Here is a 26,611-nt window from a genome sequence, read left to right as displayed (position 1 = left end):
CCTTGTCCTAGAGAGATTTACACAGTTATCAAAACGTCACGCCAGGGTAAGCCTACATGAAACACAGCCCTTATTTTAAGTGTTTCTAAGATCCCCTATGGGAAAATGAATGGTCAAAAAACGATTGGAACAATTTCCCTGTTTGACCGCTAGGTATTATGACTCATACTGTGGTACTCTATGTGCATGTGCCAATTGAATCTCAATTGACATAGTAAGTAGTATGAGCAATACAAATGAGGAAAATGTCGGTGGTTGTATTCGATAGAAGTTTTTATTAAAGTAATGAATTTCAGCACCCCGTGGAAGGACTGCAGTTGGACAGGACAAACATAGGTCCAGGTAAACATTTTCAGAATTTACATTTTTACAAGAATCGACTGATGGTGACTCAATGTTGTTGCTACCAAATCCTGTGACCAGTTATCAAAACTCAACTCCGCCTGGCTATAAGAGAATGGAGTTGAGCGTTTCTTAGCCAGAGGCTCATGGGAAGTAGCAATTCATGTCTACTGAGATGTGTGCCCTGCTGCCCAAGGTAGTGTTGTATTGGATAACAGTACCAATTAAAGGCCCCTTTGCCTCTCACCCATTCCATGCTGACTCTGCAGAACTTATTGAGTTGACATTGTCAGATGCTAAAGTCTCATGTAACCTTTACTCTGCTTCAGATATGTTTTGTATTTTGATATAATAAAACTTAACAAAACACTTTGCTTTTTTCCCGTCATTTGTACTGTAGCATGCGTCTTATTTGCCCCCGGGCACCTACCTTTGGGGCCCCAGACTAAGCTTTTCCTGAGGCAATTTGGTGTGGTGGCCAGTCACTGGTGTGGTGTACTGTCACAACAGTGTAAATTATGGTAACCTTCAGAGGATGCCATAACAGACAAGCACCAGAGGATGGCAGAATAGTAGGGTAAAAATACACTACAAAGATGATAGTTTCAGAGCTGGGTTTCAAACATACTCAGTGTTTTCCAAAATTGCAATCTGATTGATGAGCAATGACCTGAGACCGAGCATGTTAAATCTAATCCACGTGCGCTCATTCCACGAGAGCGCGCACAGTCACGAACGGTACGCCTCTGCGCGTTCACGATGTCCTCAGATTCTCACTTGGAAGTGGTGGATCGGATGTTTTAGTGCGAGCCTCCAGTTTGATAGTAAAGTTTACCTATAAAACTGTCCTTCAACTGGCTGCGAAGGGAATTTCAATCAATGTTTTCTCATTGTGAAGTACCATCACATTTTTTAAGGCAGTTTAGCTTTACTTAAACACGATAACAGCTGTTTGAACATTGCCAACGTGCCATCTCCAGCGGGAGTTTTTGAACACACGGACAGCGAGGTTGAGGCGATATCTTTTTTATTGGGACGTAACGTTCGTGTTCAGGAAACGTTTTGCTAACTAGCTTAACGTTAGCTATATAAAATATATCGTGTCTTTAGTTTGTTTTATAATGCAGTGTTTTGGCTCCGAGGGATCAAGCTGTGTTTCTGCAACTGGCGTGGAAGACACCAGGAGGAGGAAACTGTGGTGAAAGCGAGAGTGATAACCCGAAAAACATCTCATCAGACACACCGGTAAACAGACATTTCTGTCACTTCAGTTAACGTTATCAAACGTTTACATGAACACCAATAATTCCATATTAAACTGATTAAGGCAGTAGTCCGAGTATGGAAATAGAGTAATGTGTTTATCAGCTAAATGTAGTAATGAATAAATTGGGAACATTTCATTAAAATTGACAATTCTGTGAACTGTCATGCGCAAGTTTTACATTTACACAATACCTGTTAGCATGCAGGAGCTTGCAGGGATTTGTAGTCTTGCATGGTCTACTTTTATACTAATTAACATTGTTGAGCATAAATCAGAGTAAATATTTCATTTCACCTTTATTTAACCAGGTAGAAGGCAATAAATAGGCCATAGAGGAGAAATAATTACAATTTAGCATTAACACTGGCGTGAGATGTGCAGATGATTATGTGCAAGTAGAGATACTGGTGTGCAAAAGAGCAACAACAAAATCAATAACAATATGGGGATGAGGTAGTTGGGTGTGCTATTTACAGATGGGCTGTGTACAGGTACAGTGATCAGTAAGCTGCTCTCGCAGCTGATGCTTCAAGTTAGAGAGGGAGATGTACAACTCCAGCTTCAGTGATTTTTGCAATTCGTTCCAGTCATCGGCAGCAGAGAACTGGAATGAAAGGTGGCCAAATGAGGTGTTGGCTTTGGGGATGACCAGTGAAATATACCTGCTGGAGCATGTGCTACGGGTGGGTGTTGCTATGATGACCAGTGAGCTGAGATAAGGCGGGGCTTAACCTAGCAAAGACTTATAGAATACCTGGAGCCAGTGGGTTTGGCGACGAATATGTAGCAAGGGCCAGCCAATGAGAGTATACATGTCGCAGTTGTGGGTACTATATGGGGCTTTGGTGACAAAACGGATGGCACTGTGATAGACTACATCCAATTTGCTGAGTAGAGTGTTGGAGGCTATTTTGTAAATGACATTGCTGAAGTCAAGGATCGGTAGGATAGTCAGTTTTACGAGGGTATGTTGGCAGCATGAGTGGAGGCGGCTTTGTTTGCCAAATAGGAAGCCGATTCTAGATTTAATTTTGGATTGGAGATGCTTAATGTGAGTCTGGAAGGAGAGTTTACAGTCTAACCAGACACCTAGGTATTTGTAGTTGTCCACATATTCTAAGTCAGAACCGTCCAGAGTAGTGATGCCAGTCGGGCGGGTGCGGGCAGCATTCGGTTGAAGAGCATGCATTTAGTTTTACAAGCATTTAAGAGCAGTTGGAGGCCACGGAAGGAGTGTTGTATGGCATTGAAACTCGTTTGGAGGTTTGATAAGTGTCCAAAGAAGGGTCGGATGTATACTGCCGGTACGGGGCACGGAACCCCGCCGATCCTCTACAACTGCAATACCAACATAATCTGCCCGAGGAGTCTAACAGGCCCCTCAGGTGCGACGTCCGCTAAAGGCCAATTCTGCTAACAGGCCTGCTAGCTATCTAGAGCTACTTGGAACCCTACTAATTCCACGACTGGTCTATCGACGTCACCGCACGAAGAGGCAAAAACAGACTTACCCCCATCGCGACGTCCCCCAAAGGCTAACTTGCTAGCCCCGGTCTGCTAATTGCTAGCTTGCTTGCCCCGGTCTGCCAACTGCTTGCTTGCAAACCCGGTCTACTAACTGCTAGCTTGCCAGCCCTGGTCTGCTAATTGCTAGCTTGTTTAGCCCCGGCCTACAGTTAGCATTGGCCTGCTAACTGTCTGAATCGCTGTGTCCCCAGTCAGCCCAACCAATCACTGGACCCATATGTTCACTTGGCTACGCATGCCTTTCTCTAATATCAACATGCCTCGTCCATTACTGTCCTGGTTAGTGATTACGGTCTTATTTCACTGTAGAGCCTCTAGCCCTGCTCAATATGCCTTAACCAACCATGTTGTTCCACCTCCTACATATACGATGACATCACCTGGTTTAAACATCTCTGGAGGTTAATCCAGGTCCTGCAGTGCCTAGCTCCACTCCCCAGGTGCTCTCATTTGTTGACTTCTGTAACCGTAAAAGCTAGAGGTCGACCGATTCAGATTTTTCAATGCCGATACCAATTATTGGAAGACCAAAAAAAAGCTGATACCGATTAACCTCTATGGGCTAGGTGGGACGCTTGCGTCCCACCTACTCAACAGCCACTTTAAGCCTGTGGCGCGATTTTCAAAACCTTAAAAATCCTATTACTTCAATTTCTCAAATATATGACTATTTTACAGCTATTTAAAGACAAGACTCTCGTTAATCTAACCACACTGTCCGATTTCAAAAAGGCTTTACAACGAAAGCAAAACATTAGATTATGTCAGCAGAGTACCAAGCCAGAAATAATCAGACACCCATTTTTCAAGCCAGCATATAATGTCACCAAAACCCAGAAGACAGCTAAATGCAGCACTCACCTTTGATGATCTTCATCAGATGACAACCCTAGGACATTATGTTATACAATACATGCATGTTTTGTTCAATCAAGTTCATATTTATATCAAAAACCAGCTTTTTACATTAGCATGTGACGTTCAGAACTAGCAAACTTCCGGGGAATTCGCTAACATTTTACTAAATTACTCACGATAAACATTCACAAAAAGCATAACAATTATTTTAAGAATTATAGATACAGACCTCCTCTATGCACTCGATATGTCCGATTTTAAAATAGCTTTTTGGTGAAAGCACATTTTGCAATATTCTAAGTACATAGCCCAGGCATCACGGGCTCGCTATTTAGACACCATAATCATATTTACTATTATAAAAGTTTGATTACCTTTTGTTGTCTTCGTCAGAATGCACTCCCAGGACTGCTACTTCAATAACAAATGTTGGTTTGGTCCAAAATAATCCATCGTTATATCCGAATAGCGGCGTTTTGTTCGTGCGTTCCAGACACTATCCGAAATGGTAAAGAAGTGTCGCGCGCATGGCGCAATTCGTGACAATAAAATTCTAAATATTCCATTACCGTACTTCGAAGCATGTCAACCGCTGTTTAAAATCAATTTTTACGCCATTTTTCTCGTAGAAAAGCGATAATATTCCGACAGGGAATCTCCTTTTCGGCAAACAGAGGAAAAAATCACAAAGGCGGGGGCGGTCGGGTCACGCGCATAAGCCCAGAGTCCCTTGATCGGCCACTTGAGAAAGGCGATAATGTGTTTCAGCCTGGGACTGGAATGACGACATTCTGTTTTTTCCCGGGCTCTGAGAGCCTATGGAAGACGTGGGAAGTGTCACGTTAGAGCAGAGATCCTTAGTAAAAGATAGAAAAGAAGTTCAAGAAATGGTCAGACAGGCCACTTCCTGTAAAGGAATCTCTCAGGTTTTGACCTGCCATTTGAGTTCTGTTATACTCACAGACACCATTCAAACAGTTTTAGAAACTTTAGGGTGTTTTCTATCCATATGTAATAAGTATATGCATATTCTAGTTACTGGGTAGGAGTGGTAACCAGATTAAATCGGGTATGTTTTTTATCCAGCCGTGTCAATACTGCCCCCTAGCCCTAACAGGTTAATCAGCCGTTTTTTTTATTTTTTTTATTTTTTTAATTTGTAATAATGGCAATTACAACAATACTGAATGAACACTTATTTTAACTTAATATAATACATCATTAAAATCAATTTAGCCTCAAATAAATAATGAAACATGTTTGGTTTAAACAATGCAAAAACAAAGTGTTGGAGAAGAAAGTAAAAGTGCAATATGTGCCATGTAAGAAAGCTAACGTTTAAGTGCCTTGCTCAGAACATGGGAACATATGAAAGCTGGTGGTTCCTTTTAACATGAGTCTTCAATATTCCCAGGTAAGATGTTTTAGGTTGTAGTTACTATAGGAATTATAGGACTATTTCTCTCTCTACGATTTGTATTTCATATACCTTTGACTATTGGATGTTCTTATAGGCACTTTAGTATTGCCAGTATAACAGTATAGCTTCTGTCCCTCTCCTCGCTCCTACCTGTGCTCGAACCAGGAACACATCGACTACAGCCACCCTCGAAGCAGGGTTACCCATGCAGAGCAAGGGGAACAACTACTCCAAGTCTCAGAGCGAGTGATGTTTGAAACGCTATTAGCGCGCACCCCGCTAACTAGCTAGCCATTTCACATCAGTTACTCCAGCCTAATCTTGGGAGTTGATAGGCTTGAAGTCATAAACAGCACAATAAAGAGCTGCTGGCAAAACGCACGAAAGTGCTGTTTGAATGAATGCTTACGAGCCTGCTGGTGCCTACCACCGCTCAGTCAGACTGCTCTATCAAATCATATATTTAATTATAATATAATAAACACACAGAAATACGAGCCTTAGGTCATTAATATGGTCGAATCCGGAAACTATCATCTCGAAAACAAAACGTTTTTTCTTTCAGTGAAATACAGAACCGTTCCGTATTTTATCTAACGGGTGGCATCCCTAAGTCTAAATATTCCTGTTACATTGCTCAACTTTCAATGTTATGTCATAATTACGTAAACTTCTGGCAAATTAGTTCGCAACGAGCCAGACGGCCCAAACTGTTGCATATACCCTGACTCTGCGTGCAATGAATGCTAGAGATGTGACACAATTTCATGTTAGCAGGCAATATTAACTAAATATGCAGGTTTAAAAATATATACTTGTGTATTGATTTTAAAGAAAGGCATTGATGTTTATGGTTAGGTACATTGGTGCAACGACAGTGCTTTTTTCACAAATGCGCTTGTTAACCTCTCTAGGGGAGGTGGGACGAAATCGTCCCACACTATTCAACAGCCAGTGAAAAATCAGAGCTCCAAATTTAAAACCACAAAATGTCATAATTCAAAGTTCTCAAATATAGGACTATTTTACACCATTTTATAGATACACTTCTCCTGAATCGAACCACGTTGTCCGATTTCAAAAAGGCTTTACTGTGAAAGCAATACATTAGATTATGTTAGGACACCACCTAAACAAGAAAAGCCACACAGCCATTTTCCAAGCAAGAAGAGGCGTCACAAAAACCAGAAATACAGCTAAAATTAAGCACTAACCTTTGATGATCTTCATCAGATGGCACTCAGGACTTCATGTTACACAGTACATGTATGTTTTGCTCGATAAAGTTCATATTTATATCCAAAAAACCCATTTTCCATTGGCCCGTAATGTTCAGAAATGTTTTTCCTTCAAAAACCTCTGGTGAATGAGCACATCAATTTATAGAAATACTCATCATGTATGTTGATAAAATATTAAACTGTTATTGAAAGAATTATAGATAAACATCTCCTTAATGCAACCGCTGTGACAGATTTCAAAAAAGCTTCACGGGGAAAGCACACTTTGCAATAATCTGAGTACGGCGCTCAGAAAACAACAGCAGGCAATACAGATACCCGCCATTTTGGAGTCATCTAAAATCATAAATGGCATTATAAATATTCACTTAACTTTGATCTTCATCAGAATGCACTCCCAGGAACCCCAGGTCCACAATAAATGTTTTGTTAGATAAAGTCCATCATTTATGTCCAAATACCTCCTTGTTGTTAGCGCGTTCAGTAAGCTACTCCAAATGTATGATTCGTGCCGAAATATTTCACGACGAAAAGTCTAAAAAACGTTGTATTTACGTTCGTAGAAACATGTCAAACGATGTATAGCATCAATCTTTAGGGAACTTCTATGTTAAAAAGGCAATAATATTCCAACCGGACGATTCAAATGTCTTCAAAAATGGAATGGAACACAGCTACCTCATCACGTGAACCGCACGCCATTGAGGCCATGTCCTTTCTTGAGTCAACAACTTCCAACTTCCTTTGTTTGCTCTCTGTTCACCATAGAAGCAAACAACTTTCTAAAGACTGTTGACATCTAGTGGAAGCCTTAGGAAGTGCAAAATGAACCCTAAGTCACTGTGTGTTTGTTAGGCAATCACTTGAAAAAACTACAAGCCTCAGATTTCCCGCTTCCTGGTTGGATTTTTCTCAGGGTTTTGCCTGCCATATGAGTTCTGTTATAGTCACAGACATCATTCAAACAGTTTTAGAAACTTCAGGGTGTTTTCTATCCAAATCTACTAATAATATGCATGTCCTACCTTCTGAGTCTGAGTAGCAGGCAGTTTAATTTGGGCACGCCTTTCATCCGGACGTCAAAATACTGCCCCCTACCCTAGAGAAGTTAAGTGTTTAAGGGAGCGTTTGACAGCAATGAGGGGTGGTCGTTTAGCCGCGGACCCATTACGGACACAGGCAATGAGGCTGTGATCGCTGAGATCCTGGTTGAAGACAGCAGAGGTGTATTTAGAGGGAAAGTTGGTCAGGATGATATCTATGAGGGTGCCCATGGTTATGGATTTAGGGTTGTACCTGGTAGGTTCCTTGATAATTTGTGTGAAATTGAGGGCATCAAGCTTAGATTGTAGGATGGCCGGGGTGTTAACCTGTTTAGGATAGGGGGCAGTATTTGCACGGCCGGATAAAAAACGTACCAGATTTAATCTGGTTATTACTCCTGCCCAGAAACTAGAATATGCATGTAATTGTTTGATTTGGATAGAAAACACCCTAAAGTTTCTAAAACTGTTTGAATGGTGTCTGTGAGGTATAACAGAACTCATATGGCAGGCCAAAACCTGAGAAGATTCTATACAGGAAGTGCCCTCTCTGACCATTTCTTGGCCTTCTATAGCCTCTTTATCGAAAACAGAGGATCTCTGCTGTAACGTGACATTTTCTAAGACTCCCATAGGCTCTCAGAAGGTGCCAGAACGGGTGACTCTGCAGTCCCTGGGCGAAAAACAGTAGCGCATTTGGATAGTGGTCGATCTGAGAACAATGACACGGGCGTGCACGTGAAGACACCATTTTCTATTTTCAGTCTTTGAACGAAAACAACGTCTCCCGGTTGGAATATTATCGCTATTTTACGAGAAAAATCGCATAGAAATTGATTTTAACCTGTTAGGGCTAGGGGGCAGCATTTGCACGTCTGGATAAAAAAAATGTACCCGATTTAATCTGGTTACTAATCCTACCCAGTAACTAGAATATGCATATACTTATTACATTAGGATAGAAAACACCCTACATTTTCTAAAACTGTTTGAATGGTGTCTGTGAGTATAACAGAACTCATTTGGCAGGCAAAACCCTGAGACATTTTCTGACAGGAAGTGGATACCTGATGTGTTGTATTACCTTTAAACCTATCCCATTGAAAAACACAGGGGCTGAGGAACATTTTGGCACTTCCTATTGCTTCCACTAGATGTCACCAGCCTTTACAAAGTGTTTTGAGTCTTCTGGAGGGAGATCTGACCGAACAAGAGCCATGGAACGATGATGTCCCATTAGACACCTGGCGCGCGAGTTCATGTTGGGTACCCTCGTTCCAATACGTTATAAAAGAGTATGCATTCGTCCACCTTGAATATTATTCATGTTCTGGTTAAAAAAGGCCCTAATGATTTATGCTATACAACGTTTGACATGTTTGAACGAACGGAAATATATTTTTTCCCCTCGTTCATGACGAGAAGTCCGGCTGGCTTAGATCATGTGCTAACAAGACGGAGATTTTTGGACATAAATGATGAGCTTTTTTGAACAAAACTACATTCGTTATGGACCTGTGATACCTGGAAGTGACATCTGATGAAGAGAATCAAAGGTAATGGATTATTTACATAGTATTTTCGATTTTAGATCTCCCCAACATGACGTCTAGTCTGTATCGCAACGCGTATTTTTCTGGGCGCAGTGCTCAGATTATTGCAAAGTGTGATTTCCCAGTAAGGTTATTTTTAAATCTGGCAAGTTGATTGCGTTCAAGAGATGTAAATCTATAATTCTTTAAATGACAATATAATATTTTACCAATGTTTTCTAATTTTAATTATTTAATCTGTGACGCTGACTTGACTGCCGGTTATTGGAGGGAAACGATTTCCTCAACATCAATGCCATAGTAAAACGCTGTTTTTGGATATAAATATGAACTTGATAGAACTAAAAATGCATGCATTGTCTAACATAATGTCCTAGGAGTGTCATCTGATGGAGATTGTAAAAGGTTAGTGCATCATTTTAGCTGGTTTTATGGTTTTGGTGACCCGGTCTTTGAATTGACAAAACATTACACACAACTCTTGTAAATGTACTGTCCTAACATACTCTAAATTTATGCTTTCGCCGTAAAACCTTTTTGAAATCGTAAAACGTGGTTAGATTAAGGAGATGTTTATCTTTCAAAGGGTGTAAAATAGTTGTATGTTTGAAAAATTTGAGTTTTGACATTTATTTGGATTCAAATTTGCCGCTCTTGAAATGCACCTGCTGTTGATGGAGTGCACCACGGGTGGCACGCTAGCGTCCCACCTAGCCCATAGAGGTTAAACAGCGTTTGACATGCTTCGAAGCACGGTAATGGAATATTTTGAAATTTTGTCACGATACGCGCCGGCGCGTCACCCTTCGGATAGTGTCTTGAACGCACGAACAAAACGCCGCTATTTGGATATATCCACCCTATTCAACTATGGATTATTTGGAACCAAAACAACATTGGGTGTAAAGTAGAAGTCCTGGGAGTGCATTCTGATGAAGAACAGCAAAGGTAATCCAATTTTTCGTATAGTAAATCTGAGTTTGGTGAGTGCCAAACTTGGTGGGTGTCAAAATAGCTAGCCTGTGATGGCCGGGCTATCTACTCAGAATATTGCAAAATGTGCTTTCACCGAAAAGCTATTTTAAAATCAGATACCGCGATTGCATAAAGGAGTTCTGTATCTATAATTCTTAAAATAATTGTTATGTTTTTTGTGAACGTTTATCGTGAGTAATTTAGTAAATTCACCGGAAGTGAACGTCACATGCTAATCTAAAAAGCTGGTTTTTGATATAAATATGAAGATCATCAAAGGTTAGTGCTGTGACATTATATACTAGCTTGAAAAATGGGTGTGTGATTATTTCTGGCAGGGTACTCTCCTGACATAATCTAATGTTTTGCTTTCGTTGTAAAGCCTTTTTGAAATCGGACAATGTGTTTAGATAAAGGAGAGTCTTGTCTTTAAAATGGTGTAAAATAGTCATATGTTTGAAAAATTGAAGTTTTTGGATTTTTGAGGAGTTTGTAATTCGCGCCACATCATTGGATATTGGCGAGGCATTCCGCTAGCGGAACATCTAGATGTAAGAGGTTAAGCATATCCCAGTTTAAGTCACCTAACAGTACGAACTCTGAAGATAGATGGGGGCAATCAATTCACATATGGTGTTCAGGGCACAGCTGGGGGCTGAGGGGGTCTATAACAAATAGAGCCAAATATATTGATATAAGGCACCTTGTCCGGCAGAGATTTACATGGTTATCAAAACAACATGAAACACAGCCCTTATTTGAAGTGTTTCTAAAATTCCCTATGGATAAAATGAATGGTTGAAAAACGATTGGAACCATTTACCATTTGACCACTAGGGTTTATAGGTATTATTACACCTCCACTGTGGGGCTCTATTACACAATATGTAAACCATATGCGAATGTCGTCGACCTAAGCATGTTATCTCACCTGGCAGTTCGATTAGTCACAGTGCGAATTGCATCAGTATTGAAAATAAAAACGATATTGACCAACATACGCTAGGTCAGGTTGCTACACTACTATGTGGATATTTTGTCTCGCATTCCTACCTGTAAAACGACCAACCACACTGGCAACCGGTGAAGTAACATTTTATTCACTATTTTGCCTTGTAGAGTTCGTGAGAGTTAACTTTCCTGTTCCTAACGCTAATTTCTGCCTACATAGAATCCTTTGCAATTCAACATCGGGTCTTCAGGCTAGGACTTTAGATAGATGCAGAAAATCGCCAATCCAAATAAACGTTATACCACAGTAACCATGTTATTTTTGCTAAATGTTTTTAACCTCTCTAGGGGAGGTGGGACGAAATCCACCCTATTCAACAGCCAGTGAAAAATCAGAGCGCCAGATTTAACCTCTATGGGCTAGGTGGGACGCTTGCGTCCCACCTACTCAACAGCCAGTGTAATCCCGTGGCACGATATTCAAATACCTCAAAAATGCAAAAACTTAAATTTTTCAAACATATGACTATTTTACACCATTTTAAAGACAAGACTCGTTAATCTAACCACACTGTCCGATTTCAAAAAGGCTTTACAACGAAAGCAAAACATTAGATTATGTCAGCAGAGTACCCAGACAGAAATAATCAGACACCCATTTTTCAAGCTAGCATATAGTGTCACATAAACCCAAACCACAGCTAAATGCAGCACTAACCTTTGATGATCTTCATCAGATGACAACCCTAGGACATTATGTTATACAATACATGCATGTTTTGTTCAATCAAGTTCATATTTATATCAAAAACCAGCTTTTTACATTAGCATGTGACTAGCATTCCCACCGAACACTGCCGGTAAATTTACTAAATTACTCACGATAAACGTTCACAAAAAACATAATTATTTTAAGAATTATAGATACAGAACTCCTCTATGCACTCGATATGTCCGATTTTAAAATAGCTTTTCGGTGAAAGCACATTTTGCAATATTCTGAGTAGATAGCCCGGCCATCACAGGCTAGCTATTTTGACACCCACCAAGTTTAGCACTCACCAAACTCAGATTTACTACACGAAAAATTGGATTACCTTTGCTGTTCTTCATCAGAATGCACTCCCAGGACTTCTACTTTACACCCAATGTTGTTTTTGTTCCAAATAATCCATAGTTATATCCAAATAGCGGCGTTTTGTTCGTGCGTTCAAGACACTATCCGAAGGGTGACGCGCCGGCGCGTATCGTGACAAAAAATTTAAAAATATTCCATTACCGTGCTTCAAAGCATGTCAAACGCTGTTTAAAATCAATTTTTATGCGATTTTTCTCGTAAAATAGCGATAATATTCCGACCGGGAGACGTTGTTTTCGTTCAAAGACTGAAAATAGAAAATGGTGTCTTCACGTGCACGCCCGTGTCATTGTTCTCAGATCGACCTTAGCCCTCACCCTCCTATCCAACAGGTCCCTGACGTGCTCAATGGGATTGAGATCCGGGCTCTTCGCTGGCCATGGCAGAACACTGTCATTCCTGTCTTGCAGGAAATCACGCACAGAATGACTGGCTGGAGGGTCATGTCAGGATGAGCCTGCAGGAAGGGTACCACATGAGGGAGGAGGATGTCTTCCCTGTAATGCACAGCATTGAGATTGCCTGCAATGACAACAAGCTTAGTCCGATGATGCTGTGACACACAACCCCAGACCATGACAGACCCTCCACCTCCAAATCGATCCTGCTCCAGAGTACAGGCCTCGGTGTAACGCTCATTCCTTCAATAATAAAAGTGAATCCGACCATCATCCCTGGTGAGACAAAATCGTGACTTGTCAGTAAAGAGCACTTCATGCTCTTTTTATGCAACGTATCCAACGTTGTTGCCGGTGATGTCTGGTGAGGACCTGCCTTACAACAGGCCTACAAGCCCTCAGTCCAGCCTCTCTCAGCCTATTGCGGACAGTCTGAGCACTGATGGAGGGATTGTGCGTTCCTGGTGTAACTCGGGCAGTTGTCGTTGCCATCCTGTACCTGTCCCGCAGGTGTGTTTGGATGTACCAATCCTGTGTAGGTGTTGTTACACGTGGTCTGCCACTGCGAGGACGATCAGCGGTCCATGCTGTCTCCCTGTAGCGCTCACAGTATGGACATGGCAATTTAATGCCGAGCAGTTGCCATATCAAGTGGTGACGCAACCAGTCAAGATGCTCTCAATGGTGCAGTTGTTGAACTTTTTGAGGATCTGAGTTTAAGTTTTTGCCCAAAAAAAATTCAGCCTCCTGAGGGGGAAAAGGTGTTGTGCCCTCTTCACGACTGTGTTGGTGTAATTGGACCATGCTAGGTCCTTAGTGACGTGGACCCCGAGGAACTTGGAAGCTCTCGACCCGCTCTACCACAGCTCTGTCGATGTGAATGGGGTCGTGTTCGGTCCTCCGTATCCTGTAGTCCATGATAAGCTCCTATATCTTGCCCACGTTGTGGGAGAGGTTGTTGTCCTGGCTCCACACTGCCAGGTCACACTGCTGTCTCATCGGTGATTTGGCCTACCGCCGTCGTGGTGTCGACAAACTTAATGATGGTGGTTGACTCGTGCGCGGCCATGCAGTTGTAGGTGACCAGGGAATAGAGGAGAGAACTGAGCACGCACCCCTGAGGGGTCCCCGTGTTGAGGATCAGCATGGCGTGTATGTTGTTACCTACCCTCACCACCTGGGGGCAGCCCATCAAAGTTCAGGATCCAGTTGCAAAGGGAGGTGTCTAGTCCCAGGGTCCTTAGTTTAGTGATGAGCTTGGAGGGCGCTATGATGTTGAACCCTGAGCTGTAGATAATGAACAGCATTCTCACGTAGGGGTTCCTTTTCTCCAGGTGGGAAAGGGCAGTGTAGAGTGCAAAAGAGTGCTTCATTTGTTGGTGCGGTAAGGGATTTGGAATGGATCTAGGGTGTCTGGGATGGTGGTGTTGATGTGATCCATGGCCAGCCTTTCAAAGCATTTCATGTAGGTATTACAGACTGGGTCAGAGAGGTTGAAAATGTAAGTGAAGACACTTGTCAACTGGTTAGTTCATGCTCTGACTGAGAGTCCTTGTAATCCACCTTGTGAATTTTAACCTGTTTGTAAAGGTCTTATCACATCTGCTACGGAGAGGGTGATCATGCAGTCGTCCAGAACAGCCGGTGCTCTCATGGATGGTTCAGTGTTGCTTGCCTCAAAGCGAGCATAGAAGGCATTTAGCTCGTCTGGTAGGCTCACGTCACTGGGCAGCTCTTGACTGGGGTTCCATTTGTAGTTTGCAAGCCCTGCCACATCCGACGAGTGTCAGAGCTGGTGTAGTAGGATTAGATCTGAGTCCTGTAGTGACGCTTTGCCTGTTTGATGGTTTATCGAAGGGGCGAAGCGGGATCTCTTATAACCGTCTGGATTAGATCCTTGAAAGTGGTGGCTCTAGCCTTTAGTTCAGTAAGAATGTTGCCTGTAATCCATGGCTTCTGTTTGTGGTGTATATGGTCACTGTGGGGACATTGTCGTCAATGTGGTGAACTCCTCAATGCCATCAGATGAATCCTGGAACATATTCCAGTCTGTGCTTGCGAAACAGTTTTGTCACTGGTACTACCTGTTTGAGTTTTTGCATGTAAGCAGGAATCAGGAGGATAGAGTAATGGTCTGATTTGCCCAAGGGAGAGCTTTGTATGCTCTCCCTTTGTGGAGTTAAGGTGATCTAGAGTTTTATCCCTCTAGTTGCACAGGTGACATGATGGTAGATTGAGTTAAAACAGACTTCAGTTTTCCTCCATTTGAAATCACCGGCTCTGGATGAACATTTTATTGTTTGCTTATGGCCCTATACAGCTTATTGAGTGTGGTCTTAGTGCTAGCATTGGTTTGTGGTGGTAAATAGACGGCTACAAAAAATACAGATGAAACCTCTCTAGGTAAATAGTATGGTCTACAACTTATCATGAGGTATTCTAACTCAGGTGAACAGAACGGCCATCCTTCCTGCCGGCAAGCCTTCCCTGTAGCTCAGTTGGTAGAGCATGGTGTTTGCAACGCCAGGGTTGTGGGTTCGATTCCCACGGGGGGCCAGCACAGAAAAAAATATGAAATGTATGAAATTGTATGCATTCACTACTGTATGTCGCTCTGGATAAGAGCTTCTGCTAAATGACTAAAATGTAAATGTAATTCCAATTGTGCATCCTTACAAATGAGCACAGTTGGATCGTTCCTGTCTAGTGGTTAATTGGCCAACTATGGAACCTTAACCATCCTAAGAAGTGTCTATCAGTTACCATGTTTCATTGAGGGTGCAATTAATTAAGGAGATGTTTGTCACTGGTGTTAATGTAAATTATCGTTTGATGTGCCTGTTTCTCTAATACAGTAGTCTGGCTGCTGTAAACTATGGACACAGTGTACTGACTTAGTATAGGGTGTCTTCAAATGAATCATATCCCATCATTTACACTAGTTTGAAGCTAGAGATAATTAGTTACTTATCTCACTGCAAAAACAATGGAGGCCATCTTTCCAATTCCTGTTTTCCACACACAGATCGAGTCATACCAAATAGCTGCCACTGTGCCAATGACAAAGCAGAAACTTTAATAGTCACCATATTCATTTTAGTGGCATCAATTGGATATAAAGCGGGATTTATGATGTAGTGGTTAATTGGCCTCTGTCTTCCTGTTATAGTCTCAGAAAATGGCCCTGTAATGTACTCAAAGCCAATGGTAGTGATTTTGAATAGTTTTAGCTGAACAACACATTGCTTTGTCTTCAGAGATAAATCATTAGGAAACCTATTTGCAGTAGTCATTCATTTGTGCGGCTCACTCATTGTGAGTTCATCCATTTTGTTCATTGTCAGCGGACTTAACTGGGATACTGAGAGCAGGGTGTCGGTTTTATTTTTCATATATTTTTAAATTGACATTTTATTTAACTAGGCAAGTCGGTTAAGAACACATTTTTCTTTACAATGACGGCCTACCCCGACCAAACCCGGATGACACTAGGCCAATTGTGTGCCGCCCTATGAGACTCCCAATCACGGCCGGATGTGATGCAGCCTGGATTCGAACCAGGTCTTCAGGGTGGCAGGCAGAGCTCACTAGTGTGGATATAAATGGCTCTGCATCTATCTGCCTTTGCTCTTCATTTATTTATAAGTGTGCTGTCCCGGCAGGTTATTTAAAACGGGCCAGGCTAATGCAGCCCCCCTATTCAATGAGCTGAAGAACGTCAGCCCTGTAGGGTACCAGCGACTCAATTCCCATCTCTATTCAGTATGCCTTCTGCCATGGTTGATTTAATACTAAGAAAAATAAGATGCAACGTCATCGCCTCAGTGAGCTGTTAGCCCAACTGCCCAAGCACTGGGAGTAGACTACTGCTCAGATGAAGTGGTGTAAATTGGTTAATTTAACAAGATTTTAGACTTAGTTGGTTTGAATTTAGGTTTTTATGAAGTTGGACAAATTGCCTTTTTTCCTAAACTCCAAAAATATGTTTAATCCACAGAAACATGACTGTGAAATTCTCACTGTCAGTAACTTCAGCTTTATTAAAATAAAAGGACACACTGCCTGTTCTACTACATGTCCCTCTATTAGCATTCAATTATTCTATGACATTGGAGAATCTAAAATAATCTTATCATGTCAGCTCACATTTGCAACATTTGAGATATGTGGTTACACCAATCACGAATTTACCCCTTCTAAATCCAATGTAATGGACTCAGTGGCCTGTTCTTATTTGTCAGTTGTTTGGAACAAGACTTTCTGTGGAAGATGTTGAGCTCTGCCCTATATCACCTTTTTTGATCAGGGGCATCTTCCCTCAACAGTTTTTTTTGAAGTCGTGTCTTCAAGATTTTGTCAGTGCTTCCATTTTAACAATGTAGGCTTGTAAAATTGAGAAAATAAAAGTGAATTGCCTGCATTGACTGATCAATGGAACCAGTGGCAAGTGCACCACACACTTCTCATTATTATTGACCAACAACTAGGGATCTCAATGGTTAACCACCTGTCCTCTTAAAGTAGCATTGAATATTGAGTGGAGGTATCACCTCCCCTTTTGTATCAGGAGAGGCACACTGAACCTGTCTTATTCTAAAGCCCTATAAAATCTGTTTTTTTCCCCCCTCAAATTCTGTTTTTGTTTTTCTAGGTTTCCATTGCTCCTTGTTGTTTTTTTTTAACAACTAAATTGATCAGTTGTAAGTCTAAAACCAATGTTTAAACCACATCAGGGGACCACATTTGAGGTCTGGTATTTTATTTTTGGTGTAGTTGCCCTTTAATTGCAGTGTGCTGTGTTTTTGTAGCGTGATGGTAGTGTTTGCAAAACAAATACCCACTGGATTGATGCAAATAATTATGATATCATTCTGCCAGGTAAGCATAGGCTACTTTATAGTTAACATTTTAATTGAGAAGGTTTTTGGGAAAGCCTTCCCATCTACCAGAATATTTATTTTCGTTAGCATCATCGCTAATGGCTACACAAAGTGAAAGCTGTGCACACCGCACATTCACAGACAGGGAATTCTCGTTGCCTCTTCAGAAAGTTGCAGGGAATACAAATCACTGATGCATTCTATTAATTTCTCATGATAAACTTAATAAATGTTCAATACATTTAGTTGATTCCTTACTAAGTTCAATACATTTGTGAATATTGTTGAGTTGTGTTTTATTTTCTGGATTCCTTGATTCCATCCGCGTTCTCTCTATTGCGGATTTTATTAAGGCCCTACAATTCCCATTACCAGAATCTGCCTCCAAGGCCTGTGCTATCGTGGCCTCATTTCCATTATGCAAAGTGCTCCATTTGACCTCTCCCATAGATAGATAGCTGAAGTACAGTTGAAGTCGGAAGTTTACATACAGCTTAGCCAAATACATTTAAACAAAATTTTTCTCAATTCCTGACATTTAATCCTAGTAAAAATTCCCTGTCTTAGGTCAGTTAGGATCACCACTTTATTTTAAGAATGTGACATGTCAGAATAATAGTAGAGTGATTTATTCTTTCATCACATTCCTAGTGGGTCAGAAGTTTACATACACTCTATTAGTATTTGGTAGCATTGCCTTTAAATTGTTTAACTTGGGCCAAACGTTTTGGGTAGCCTTCCACAATAAGTTGGGTGAATTTTGGCCCATTCCTCTTGACAGAGCTGATGTGACTGAGTCAGGTTTGTAGGCCTCCTTGCTCGCACACGCCTTTTCAGTTCTGCCCACACATTTGACAGGATTGAGATCAGGGCTTTGTGATGGCCACTCCAATAACTTGACTTTGTTGTCCTTAACCTCTTACATCTAGACGTTCCGCTAGCGGAACACCTGCTCCAATATCCAATGATAGGCGTGGCGCGAATTACAAATTGCTCAAAAAATACAAAAACTTTAATTTTTCAAACATATGACTATTTCACAGCATTTTAAAGACAAGACTCTCCTTTATCTAACCACACTGTCCGATTTCAAAAAGGCTTTACAGCGAAAGCAAAACATTAGATTATGTCAGCAGAGTACCAAGCCAGAAATAATCAGACACCCATTTTTCAAGCTAGCATATAATGTCACAAAACCCCAGAAGACAGCTAAATGCAGCACTCACCTTTGATGAGAAATTGAAGTAATAGGAATTTTAAGGTTTTGAAAATCGCGCCACAGGCTGCAAGTGGCTGTTACGTAGGTGGGACGCAAGCATCCCACCTAGCCCATAGAGGTTAAGCAGTTTTGACACAACTTTGGAAGTATGCTTGGGGTCATTGTCAATTTGGAAGACCCATTTGCGACCAAGCTTTAACCTCTCTTGGGCAGGTGGGACGCTAGCGTGAACCACCCACGGTTCACACTATTCAACAGCCAGTGAAAAATCAGAGCGCCAAATTCAAAAACAACAAAATGTCATAATTCAAAGTTCTCAAACATACGACTATTTTACACCATTTTAAAGACAAGACTCTCGTTAATCGAACCACATTGTCCGATTTCAAAAAGGCTTTACAGCGAAAGCAAAACATTAGATTATGTCAGGAGAGTACCCTGCCAAAAATAATCACACAGCCATTTTCAAAGCAAGCATATATGTCACAAAAACCAAAACCACAGCTAAATGCAGCACTAACCTTTGATGATCTTCATCAGATGACACTCCTAGGACATTATGTTATACAATACATGCATGTTTTGTTCAATCAAGTTCATATTTATATCAAAAACCAGCTTTTTACATTAGCATGTGATGTTCAGAACTAGCATACCCACCGCAAACTTCCGGTGAATTTAATAATTTACTCACGATTAACGTTTACAGAATACATAACAATTATTTTAAGAATTATAGATACAGAACTCCTTTATGCAATCTCGGTGTCAGATTTTAAAATAGCTTATCGGCGAAAGCACATTTTGCAATATTCTGAGTCGATTGCCCGGCCATCACGGCTAGCTAATTTGACACCCACCAAGTTTGGCCCTCACCAAACTCAGATTTACTATAAGAAAAATTTGATTATTTTTGCTGTTCTTCGTCAGAATGCACTCCCAGGTCTCCTATTTCAACAACAAATGTTGTTTTGGTTCCAAATAATCCATAGTTATATTCAAATAGCTCCGTTTTGTTCGTGCGTTCAGGTCACATTTCGTGAATTTTTTTTCTCTCAAAATATTCCATTACCGTACTTCGAAGCATGTCAAACGCTGTTTAAAATCAATTTTTATGCTATTTTTCTCGTAAAATAGCGATAATATTCCAACCGGGCGACGTTGTATTCATTCAAAGACTGAAAGAATACATGGAGTCGTCTCGTGGACGCGCATCTCCAGTGTCATTGTTCCCTGCCTGACCACTCACAAAAACTCCTGCTGTTTTTCGCCCAGAGACTGCAGAGACGTCATTCCACTTTCTGGCGCCTTCTGAGAGCCAATGGAAGCCTTAGAAAATGTCACATTACAGCAGAGATGCTGTATTTTTGATAGAGATGCCACAGAAGGAGAACAAATTGTCAGATAGGGCACTTCCTGTATGGAATCTTCCCAGGTTTTGGCCTGCCATATGAGTTCTGTTATACTCACAGACATCATTCAAACAGCTTTAGAAACTTCAGTGTTTTCTATCCAAATCTACTAATAATATGCATATTCTAGTTCCTGGGCCCGAGTAGTAGGCCGTTTAATTTGGGTACGTTTTTCATCCGGCCGTGAAAATACTGCCCCCATCCAAGAGAGGTTAACTTCCTGACTGATTTCTCTTGATGTTGCTTCAATATATCCACATAATTTTCCTTCCTCATGATGCCATCTATTTTGTGAAGTGCACCAGTCCCTCCTGCAGCAAAGCACCCCCACAACATGATGCTGCCACCCCCGTGCTTCACGGTTGGGATGGTGTTCTTCGTCTTGCAAGCATCCCCCTTTTCCCCCCAAACATAACAATGGTCATTATGGCCAAACAGTTCTATTACTGTTTCGTCAGATCAGAGGACATTTCTCCAAAAAGTACGATCTTTGTCCCCATGTGCAGTTGCAAACCGTAGTCTGGCTTTTTTATGGCGGTTTTGGAGCTGTGGCTTCTTCCTTGCTGAGCGGCCTTTCAGGTTATGTCGATATAGGACTCTATGTACTGTGGTTATAGATACTTTTGTACCTGTTTCCTCCAGCATCTTCACAAGGTCCTTTGCTGTTGTTCTTGGGTTGATTTGCACTTTTCGCACCAAAGTACGTTCATCTCTAGGAGACAGAACGTTTCTCCTTCCTGAGCGGTATGATAGCTGCGTGGTCCCATGGTGTATATTCTTGCGTGCTATTGTTTGTACAGATCAACATGGCACCTTCAGGCGTTTGGAAATTGCTCCCAAGGATGAACCAGACTTGTGGAGGTCTACAATTATTTTCTGAAGTCTTGGCTGATTTCTTTTGATTTCCCCATGATGTCAAGCACAGAGGCACTGAATTTGAAGGTAGGCCTTGAAATACATCCACAGGTACACCTCCAATTGACTTAAATGATGTCAGTTAGCCTATCAGAATCTTCTAAAGCCATGCCATCATTTTCTGGAATTGTCCAAGCTGTTTAAAGGCACAGTCAACGTGGTGTATGTAAACTTCTGACCCACTGTAATTGTGATACAGTGAAATGATCTGTCTATAAACAATTGTTGGGAAAATTACGTGTCATGCACAAAGTAGATGTCCTAACCGACTTACCAAAACTATTGTTCGTTAACAAGAAATTTGTGAAGTGGTTGAAAAACCTGTTTTAATGACTCCAACCTAAGTGTATGTAAACTTCCGACTGTATGTCCTGACTATAGCGTTAGCTCTCTAAGTGACTCCAGTTAAGTCTGTTTCAAACACTTGCTTGGTGATTAACCTCTATGGGACCGCTTCCCGTTCTCATCCCGTTAACGGGATTGATTTTGACAACAGCCAGTGGAAAATCAGAGCGCCAAATTTAAAACGGCTAAAATCTCATAATTCCATTTTCTCAAACAATCAACTATTTTACACCATTTTAAAGATAAACTTCTCGTTTATCTAAACACATTGTCCGATTTCAAAAAGGCTTTACGCCGAAAGCATAAAATTAGATTGTTAGGAAATAAACTTCACAAGAAACACCACACAGCCATTTTCCAAGCAACTAGATGCATCACAAAAACCCAAAACGCAGCTAAATGAAGCACTAATATTTGACAATCTTCATCAGATGACACTCCTAGGACATTATGTTACACAATACATGTATGTTTTGCTCGATAAAGTTAATATTTATATCCAAAAACATTATTTTACATTGGCGCTTAACCTGTTGGGTCTAGGGGGCAGCATTTGCACGTCTGGATAAAAAAAATGTACCCGATTTAATCTGGTTACTAATCCTACCCAGTAACTAGAATATGCATATACTTATTATATATGGATAGAAAACACTCTAAAGTTTCCAAAACTGTTTGAATGGTGTCTGTGAGTATAACAGAACTCATTTGGCAGGCAAAACCCTGAGACATTTTCTGACAGGAAGTGGATACCTGATGTGTTGTATTGACTTTAAACCTATCCCATTGAAAAACACAGGGGTTTAGGAATATTTTGGCACTTCCTATTGCTTCCACTAGATGTCACCAGCCTTTACAAAGTGTTTTGAGTCTTCTGGAGGGAGATCTGACCGAACAAGAGCCATGGAACGGTGATGTCCCATTAGACACCTGGCGCGCTAGTTCATGTTGGGTACCCTCGTTCCAATACGTTATAAAAGAGTATGCATTCGTCCACCTTGAATTTTATTCATGTTCTGGTTAAAAAAGGCCCTAATGATTTATGCTATACAACGTTTGACATGTTTGAACGAACGGAAATATATTTTTTCCCCTCGTTCATGACGAGAAGTCCGGCTGGCTTAGATCATGTGCTAACAACACGGATCTTTTTGGATATAAATGATGAGCTTTTTTGAACAAAACTACATTCGTTATGGACCTGTGATACCTGGAAGTGACATCTGATGAAGAGAATCAAAGGTAATGGATTATTTACATAGTATTTTCGATTTTAGATCTCCCCAACATGACGTCTAGTCTGTATCGCAACGCGTATTTTTCTGGGCGCAGTGCTCAGATTATTGCAAAGTGTGATTTCACAGTAAGGTTATTTTTAAATCTGGCAAGTTGATTGCGTTCAAGAGATGTAAATCTATAATTCTTTAAATGACAATATAATATTTTACCAATGTTTTCTAATTTTAATTATTTAATTTCTGACGCTGACTTGACTGCCGGTTATTGGAGGGAAACGATTTCCTCAACATCAATGCCATAGTAAAACGCTGTTTTTGTATATAAATATGAACTTGATAGAACTAAAAATGCATGCATTGTCTAACATAATGTCCTAGGAGTGTCATCTGATGGAGATTGTAAAAGGTTAGTGCATCATTTTAGCTGGTTTTATGGTTTTGGTGACCCTGTCTTTGACTTGACAAAACATTACACACAACTCTTGTAAATGTACTGTCCTAATATACTCTAAATTTATGCTTTCGCCGTAAAACCTTTTTGAAATCGTAAAACGTGGTTAGATTAAGGAGATGTTTATCTTTCAAATGGTGTAACATAGTTGTATTTTTGAAAAATTTGAATTTTGACATTTATTTGGATTCAAATTTGCCGCTCTTGAAATGCACCTGCTGTTGATGGAGTGCACCACGGGTGGCACGCTAGCGTCCCACCTAGCCCCAAGAGGTTAATGTTGAGAAATGTTTTCCCTCCAAACCCTTCGGTGAATGAGCACAATGAGCACACACAGTACGTAAATTCTCATTGTAAACATTGATCAATATAGAAGTGTTATTCACAGAATTATAGATACACTTCTCCAAAATGTAATCGCTTTGTCAGATTTCGAAAAAGGTTCACGGCGAAAGCACAATTTACAATATTCTGAGTACAGCCCAGATGACACTAACATCTAGCAAACAGAAACCCGCCATCTTGGAGTAAATAAAACTAAGAAATTACATTATAAATATTCACTTACCTTTGATTATCTTCATCAGAAGGCACTCCCAGGAATCCCAGCTCCACAATAAATGTTCGATAAAGTTCATATTTTTTTCCAAATCATCCATTTTGTTCGCGCGTTAGGTTTTACTATCCAAATCCACTACGCGTGTGCTTACTTAGTCCAGACGAAAAGTCAAGAAAGTTATACTACAGTTTGTAGAAACATGTCAAACGATGTATAGAATCAATATTTAGGTTGTTTTTATCATATACCTTGAATAAAATTCCAACCGGACCTATCCATTCTCTTTAGGAGTGAATATGAACTCAACTCGCTCCCAAGTCATTGCGCGTGACTTGAGCCCATGCCTTATAATGGGCCACCAGTTTACCATAGTTGATATTCCCTTCAAATTCACCATAGAATCTTTAAACACTGTTCTAAAGACTGCTGACATCTAGTGGAAGCTTTAGGAAGTGCAAAATGAACCCTAAGTCACTGTATACAGTCAAGGCAATCACTTGAAAGGACTACAAGCACCAGACTTCCCACTTCCTGCTTGACTTTGTCTCAGGTTTTTGCCTGCCATATGAGTTCTGTTTATACTCACAGCACCATTCAAACAGTTTTAGAAACTTCAGTGTTTTCTATCCAAATCTACTAATAATATGCATATTCTAGTTTCTGGGCCAGAGTAGTAACCTGTTCAAATTGGGTATGTTTTTCATCCGGCTGTGAAAATACTGCCCCCTAGCCCTAAGAGGTTTTAAGGACATCTAAGTGGACATTGAACTAAGGGGTATGTCACATTACTGGTGCATAATTAGCCTAAGATATTTGTTGACGGTTCCAAAACTGGATCGACCACTACTCAGGTCAAGTTGCACTATACCCCATGATGTGAACTCAATTTTGTTAGGCATATAACTCAACATACATATGATTAGCAGACCCTGTAGAATCTATTACATTATGTGCTTAGAGGGTAGTCCACATCACAGATCCAAGAATCTACCGCTTATAGTTGTCACAAACTATGGGACAGACACATTCTATGTTTTGGCTACTTTGCTGGAATCAATTGGTGAGAAGAATCAAATCATCTGGGACGAATGTGGTGAGTTTAATAGGGCTGGGATATTGCAGGGATCGACATTCATACTAGCCAGGGGCAGGTAAAACATTTTGGGGTACAAGCAGATTATAGATTTAAGTTGTCTGAATGGAATTGGATCAAAGTGTCCTTCAGAGGCAATCTTTTGCTCCCTGCCCTCCCAATCTCTGCATTGCGCATCAGAGTATAATTATTGTAGGCCTGCATTGACAGGCACGAGCAGTCTTTTAATCATGCAGTAGTGAGAAGTTTTTTAGATCAAAGCAAGCGCAAGCGTTTGCACATTAGTTGATCAATTGCTGGTGAGTTATTTGCCCAGTTATAGTTCATTTTAGGTCAGCAATGAAAATCCTGGAAAAGTCATAGTGAGTGACATTTGCGCAGCAGGTAAAATAATGACTAACTAGATAACCAGCCAAACTACACAATTTGTTTTGAATTAGCCATCTCGCTAGTTAACTATTTAGCTGTCAGCATGCATTAATGTCATTGTCATGTCCTAAAATAACTTTCCACTAGGACTTGTGTATAACCCAGGCCCCCGTCCCTACAGGAGGCCTTTTGGTAGGCCGTCATTGTAAATAACAATTTGTTCTTACCTAGTTAAATAAATAAAAAAAGAACCGCAAATGGCCAACACACAGTTGATGAAACCTATGCTGCATACTCCAGTGTCTCAAGCGCTCAAAATGGGCTTAGATGCTACTCTATACAATACTGGCCATGTAATTCAGACAAAAGTGAAATATTCATAGAATAGCCTAATTGTCAAGTAACTCCTATGCTGTCAAGATCTCCCCTGAACACTGAATATTTTAACCTTACAAAAAGGATAAACATCTTAGTTAGCTACCTCGCCCACCATAGCCATTTGATCCCTGGTTCATTGAGGGAATTATTTTTTGGTGAATTATAATTTTGCAGGGTGTCCAAGCTTCCTCCTGGAGAGTCCACGAGAGCTACTGGGAGTAGCTGACGAAAAAGTCATTTTGTTGGCATTTACGCATGTCCCCATTACCAGTAAATCATAATCAAAACCTATTTCTTTCACTTACTTGCTGTGCTGTTTCGTTGTTCAGTCATTTCATTCTTAACCAGGATTTCATCATACATGTCAAGCAGTGAAGTTTCAGCTTTGTCTGTCCGTGGCCTCTATTCCTCGGTGCGCACTGTCACTGTTTCCATCTTGCCAGCTGTGTATGTAACATTTTCACATAAACCCTGTTTCTTGTCTGCATCTAAGTAGCGGTCCTTGTACATAGCATCGAGCATGGTGGCGACAGTAAAGAGGCTCAGAGAGAATGCCACGGAATCGCTTGTTCACAGCCTGTGTCAGTTTTGTTGAGCAGGCTTTTCAATGCCATGACAGAGGGTATCATGTCTGCTAGTTTGTTCATGTTTCAAACATGTTCTCAAATGCCATTGAAATGGCAGCAGCGGTATGACAACCAGCACATTAATGAGCATGAAATACGACTTTCATCAGTACGAAATCTAATTTTATTTGTCACATGCGCCGAATACAACAGGTGTAGTAGACCTTACAGTGAAATGCTTACTTACATGCCCAAAAGTAAGAGATAAGAATAACAAACAATTTAAGAGCAGCAGTAAATAACAATAGCGGGGCTAAATACAGGGGGTACCGGTACAGAGCCAATGTGCGGGGGCACCGGTGTTGAGGTAATTATGTACATGTAGGTAGAGTTATTAAAGTGGCTATGCATAGATATAAACTAAACAGAGTATCAGCAGCGTGGGGGGGGGGATGGCAATGCAAATAGTCTGG

At 40.8% G+C, this 26,611-nt stretch overlaps 1 protein-coding gene across 6 annotated transcripts in view; it reads left to right on the top strand.

Annotated features, from left to right (window-relative positions):
• The first annotated feature begins 1,116 nt into the window (after positions 1–1,116).
• LOC106603643 (rho GTPase-activating protein 32) overlaps positions 1,117–26,611 on the top strand; it is a 248,754-nt gene continuing 223,259 nt past the window's right edge. For all 6 annotated transcript variants that reach the window (XM_014197559.3, XM_014197558.3, XM_014197556.3 and 3 more), the window contains exon 1: positions 1,117–1,587. The gene's annotated coding sequence lies outside the window, so the exon portion shown is untranslated. The remainder of the gene's footprint in view (positions 1,588–26,611) is intronic.

This window comes from Salmo salar, chromosome 04 (assembly GCF_965601325.2).
Source record: "Salmo salar chromosome 04, fSalSal1, whole genome shotgun sequence".
Lineage (NCBI taxonomy): Eukaryota > Metazoa > Chordata > Actinopteri > Salmoniformes > Salmonidae > Salmo > Salmo salar.
The sequence above is the reverse complement of the archived record's forward strand: the minus strand, read 5'-3'. Positions and strand labels throughout refer to the sequence as shown.